Source organism: Hippocampus guttulatus, unplaced genomic scaffold (genome assembly GCF_054856545.1).
Source record: "Hippocampus guttulatus isolate MCC_2025c unplaced genomic scaffold, RoL_Hgut_1.0 HiC_scaffold_26, whole genome shotgun sequence".
NCBI lineage: Eukaryota > Metazoa > Chordata > Actinopteri > Syngnathiformes > Syngnathidae > Hippocampus > Hippocampus guttulatus.
In genome coordinates this window covers 65506-71460 of record NW_028233885.1, presented here as the reverse complement: position 1 = coordinate 71460, position 5955 = coordinate 65506, and positions in this window count along the sequence as shown.

Genomic DNA, 5955 nt, shown 5'->3' with positions numbered 1-5955 from the left:
AGTGTGTGCATAAGTCCTTTGGTTTAGGCGTGACACTCACTTTGAGTTTTTATTGCTTTAAATGCATTTTCAGCCCGAGCTGAGCACGCTTTGTGAGTTTGAATGTATCTTCATAGGAATGAGTTGTGTGGTCAAATTAATGCTCATTTAGGCTTCAGGTGGTCATCCTGAACTAAATACATGTTGAAGTGTGTGCATAAGTCCTTTGGTTTAGGCGTGACACTCAATTTGAGTTTTTATTGCTTTAAATGCATTTTCAGCCCGAACTGAGCGCGCTTTCTGACTTTGAATGTATCTTCATAGGAATGAGTTGTGTGGTCAAATTAATGCTCATATGGGCTTCAGGAGGTCATCCTGAACAAAATACTTGTTGAAGTGTGTGCATAATCCTTTGGTTTAGGTGTGACACTCAATTTGAGTTTTTTTTGCTTTAAATGCATTTTCAGCCCGAGCTGAGCACCTTTTTACGAGTTTGAATGTATCTTCATAGGAATGTGTTGTGTGGTCAAATTAATGCTGATTTAGGCTTCAGGTGGTCATCCTGAACAAAATACATGTTGAAGTGTGTGCATAAGTCCTTTGGTTTAGGTGTGACACTCAATTTGAGTTTTTATTGCGTTAAATGCATTTTCAGCCCGAGCTGAGCACGTTTTTTGAGTTTGAATGTATCTTCATAGGAATGAGTTGTGTGGTCAAATTAATGCTCATTTAGGCTTCGGGTGGTCATCCTGAACAAAATACATGTTGAAGTGTGTGCATAAGTCCTTTGGTTTAGGCGTGACACTCAATTTGAGTTTTTATTGCTTTAAATGCATTTTCAGCCCGAGCTGAGCACGTTTTGTGAGTTTGAATGTATCTTCATAGGGAAATGAGTTGTGTGGTCAAATTAATGCTCATATAGGCTTCAGGAGGTCATCCTGAACAAAATACATGTTGAAGTGTGTGCATAAGTCCTTTGGTTTAGGCGTGACACTCAATTTGAGTTTTTATTGCTTTAAATGCATTTTCAGCCCGAGCTGAGCACGTTTTGTGAGTTTGAATGTATCTTCATAGGAATGAGTTGTGTGGTCAAATTAATGCTCATTTAGGCTTCAGGTGGTCATCCTGAACTAAATACATGTTGACGTGTGTGCATAAGTCCTTTGGTTTAGGCGTGACACTCAATTTGAGTTTTTATTGCTTTAAATGCATTTTCAGCCCGAGCTGAGCGCGCTTTCTGACGTTGAATGTATCTTCATAGAAATGAGTTGTGTGGTCAAATTATTGCTCATTTAGGCTTCAGGAGGTCATCCTGAACAAAATACTTGTTGAAGTGTGTGCATAAGTCCTTTGGTTTAGGCGTGACACTCAATTTGAGTTTTTATTGCTTTAAATGCATTTTCAGCCCGAGCTGAGCACGTTTTGTGAGTTTGAATGTATCTTCATAGGAATGAGTTGTGTGGTCAAATTAATGCTCATTTAGGCTTCAGGAGGTCATCCTGAATAAAATACATGTTGAAGTGTGTGCATAATCCTTTGGTTTAGGTGTGACACTCAATTTGAGTTTGTATTGCTTTAAATGCATTTTCAGCCCGAGCTGAGCACGTTTTGTGAGTTTGAATGTATCTTCATAGGAATGTGTTGTGTGGTCAAATTAATGCTCATATAGGCTTCAGGAGGTCATCCTGAACAAAATACATGTTGAAGTGTGTGCATAAGTCCTTTGGTTTAGGTGTGACACTCAATTTGAGTTTTTATTGCTTTAAATGCATTTTCAGCCCGAGCTGAGCACGTTTTGTGAGTTTGAATGTATCTTCATAGGAATGAGTTGTGTGGTCAAATTAATGCTCATTTAGGCTTCAGGTGGTCATCCTGAACTAAATACATGTTGACGTGTGTGCATAAGTCCTTTGGTTTAGGCGTGACACTCAATTTGAGTTTTTATTGCTTTAAATGCATTTTCAGCCCGAGCTGAGCGCGCTTTCTGACTTTGAATGTATCTTCATAGAAATGAGTTGTGTGGTCAAATTATTGCTCATTTAGGCTTCAGGAGGTCATCCTGAACAAAATACATGTTGAAGTGTGTGCATAAGTCCTTTGGTTTAGGCGTGACACTCAATTTGAGTTTTTATTGCTTTAAATGCATTTTCAGCCCGAGCTGAGCCTGTTTTGTGAGTTTGAATAGATCTTCATAGGAATGAGTTTTGTGGTCAAATTAATGCTCATTTAGGCTTCAGGTGGTCATCCTGAACTAAATACATGTTGAAGTGTGTGCATAAGTCCTTTGGTTTAGGCGTGACACTCAATTTGAGTTTTTATTGCTTTAAATGCATTTTCAGCCCGAGCTGAGCACGTTTTCTGACTTTGAATGTATCTTCTTAGGAATGAGTTGTGTATTCAAATTACTGCCCATTTAGGTGTCAGGGGGACATCCTGAACAAAATACATGTTGAAGTGTGTGCATAAGTCCTTTGGTTTAGGCGTGACACTCAATTTGAGTTTTTATTGCTTTAAATGCATTTTCAGCCCGAGCTGAGCACGTTTTGTGAGTTTGAATGTATCTTCATAGGGAAATGAGTTGTGTGGTCAAATTAATGCTCATATAGGCTTGAGGAGGTCATCCTGAACAAAATACATGTTGAAGTGTGTGCATAAGTCCTTTGGTTTAGGCGTGACACTCAATTTGAGTTTTTATTGCTTTAAATGCATTTTCAGCCCGAGCTGAGCACATTTTGTGAGTTTGAATGTATCTTCATAGGAATGAGTTGTGTGGTCAAATTAATGCTCATTCAGGCTTCAGGTGGTCATCCTGAACTAAATACATGTTGAAGTGTGTGCATAAGTCCTTTGGTTTAGGCGTGACACTCAATTTGAGTTTTTATTGCTTTAAATGCATTTTCAGCCCGAGCTGAGCGCGCTTTCTGACTTTGAATGTATCTTCATAGGAATGAGTTGTGTGGTCAAATTATTGCTCATTTAGGCTTCAGGAGGTCATCCTGAACAAAATACATGTTGAAGTGTGTGCATAAGTCCTTTGGTTTAGGCGTGACACTCACTTTGAGTTTTTATTGCTTTAAATGCATTTTCAGCCCGAGCTGAGCACGCTTTGTGAGTTTGAATGTATCTTCATAGGAATGAGTTGTGTGGTCAAATTAATGCTCATTTAGGCTTCAGGTGGTCATCCTGAACTAAATACATGTTGAAGTGTGTGCATAAGTCCTTTGGTTTAGGCGTGACACTCAATTTGAGTTTTTATTGCTTTAAATGCATTTTCAGCCCGAACTGAGCGCGCTTTCTGACTTTGAATGTATCTTCATAGGAATGAGTTGTGTGGTCAAATTAATGCTCATATGGGCTTCAGGAGGTCATCCTGAAAAAAATACATGTTGAAGTGTGTGCATAAGTCCTTTGGTTTAGGCGTGACACTCAATTTGAGTTTTTATTGCTTTAAATGCATTTTCAGCCCGAGTTGAGCACGTTTTGTGAGTTTGAATGTATCTTCATAGGAATGAGTTGTGTGGTCAAATTAATGCTCATTTAGGCGTCAGGTGGTAATCCTGAACAAAATACATGTTGAAGTGTGTGCATAAGTCCTTTGGTTTAGGCGTGACACTCAATTTGAGTTTTTATTGCTTTAAATGCATTTTCAGCCCGAGCTGAGCACGTTTTGTGAGTTTGAATGTATCTTCATAGAATGAGTTGTGTGGTCAAATTAATGCTCATTTAGGCTTCAGGTGGTCATCCTCAACTAAATACATGTTGAAGTGTGTGCATAAGCCCTTGGGTTTAGGCGTGACACTCAATTTGAGTTTTTATTGCTTTAAATGCATTTTCAGCCTGAGCTGAGCACGTTTTGTGAGTTTGAATGTATCTTCATAGGAATGAGTTGTGTGGTCAAATTAATGCTCATTTAGGTGTCAGGTGGTCATCCTGAAAAAAATACATGTTGAAGTGTGTGCATCAGTCCTTTGGTTTAGGCGTGACACTCAATATGAGTTTTTATTGCTTTAAATGCATTTTCACCCCGAGCGGAGCCCGCTTTCTGACTTTGAATGTATCTTCATAGGAATGAGTTGTGTAGTCAAATTAATGCTCATTTAGGCTTCAGGAGGCCATCCTGAACAAAACACATGTTGAAGTGTGTGCATCAGTCCTTTGGTTTAGGCGTGCCACTCAATTTGAGTTTTTATTGCTTTAATTGCATTTTCAGCCCGAGCTGAGCACGTTTTGTGAGTTTGAATGTATCTTCATAGCAATGAGTTGTGTGAATTAATGCTCATTTAGGCTTCAGGTGGTCATCCTGAACTAAATACATGTTGAAGTGTGTGCATAAATCCTTGGGTTTAGGCGTGACACTCAATTTGAGTTTTTATTGCTTTAAATGCATTTTCAGCCCGAGCTGAGCACGTTTTGTGAGTTTGAATGTATCTTCATAGGAATGAGTTGTGTAGTCAAATTAATGCTCATATGGGCTTCAGGAGGTCATCCTGAACAAAATACATGTTGAAGTGTGTGCATAAGTCCTTTGGTTTAGGCGTGACACTCAATTTGAGTTTTTATTGCTTTAAATGCATTTTCAGCCCGAGCTGAGCACGTTTTGTGAGTTTGAATGTATCCTCATAGGAATGAGTTGTGTGGTCAAATTAATGCTCATTTAGGCTTCAGGTGGTCATCCTGAACTAAATACATGATGAAGTGTGTGCATAAGTCCTTTGGTTTAGGCGTGACACTCAATTTGAGTTTTTATTGCTTTAAATGCATTTTCAGCCCGAGCTGAGCGCGCTTTCTGACTTTGAATGTATCTTCATAGGAATGAGTTGTGTGGTCAAATATTACTTATTTATGCTTCAGGAGGTCATCCTGAACAAAATACATGTTGAAGTGTGTGCATAAGTCCTTTGGTTTAGGCGTGACACTCAATTTGAGTTTTTATTGCTTTAAATGCATTTTCAGGCCGAGCTGAGCACGTTTTGTGTGTTTGAATGTATCTTCATAGGAATGAGTTGTGTGGTAAAATTAATGCTCATATGGGCTTCAGGAGGTCATCCTGAACAAAATACATGTTGAAGTGTGTGCATAGGTCCTTTGGTTTAGGCGTGACACTCAATTTGAGTTTTTATTGCTTTAAATGCATTTTCAGGCCGAGCTGAGCACGTTTTGTGTGTTTGAATGTATCTTCATAGGAATGAGTCGTGTGGTAAAATTAATGCTCATATGGGCTTCAGGAGGTCATCCTGAACAAAATACATGTTGAAGTGTGTGCATAGGTCCTTTGGTTTAGGCGTGACACTCAATTTGAGTTTTTATTGCTTTAAATGCATTTTCAGCCCGAGTTGAGCACGTTTTGTGAGTTTGAATGTATCTTCATAGGAATGAGTTGTGTGGTCAAATTAATGCTCATATGGGCTTTAGGAGGTCATCCTGAACAAAATACATGTTGAAGTGTGTGCATAGGTCCTTTGGTTTAGGTGTGACACTCAATTTGAGTTTTTATTTTTTAAATGCATTTTCAGCCCGAGCTGAGCACGTTTTGTGAGTTTGAATGTATCTTCATAGGAATGAGTTGTGTGGTCAAATTAATGCTCATTTAGGCTTCAGGTGGTCATCCTGAACTAAATACATGTTGAAGTGTGTGCATATGTCCTTTGGTTTAGGCGTGACACTCAATTTGAGTTTTTATTGCTTTAAATGCATTTTCAGCCTGAGCTGAGCAAATTTTGTGAGTTTGAATGTATCTTCATAGGAATGAGTTGTGTGGTCAAATTAATGCTCATTTAGGCTTCAGGTGGTCATCCTGAACAAAATACATGTTGAAGTGTGTGCATAAGTCCTTTGGTTTAGCCGTGACACTCAATTTGAGTTTTTATTGCTTTAAATGCATTTTCAGCCCGAGCTGAGCGCGTTTTCTGACTTTGAATGTATCTTCTTAGGAATGAGTTGTGTGGTCAAATTAATCCTCATTTAGGCTTCAGGTGG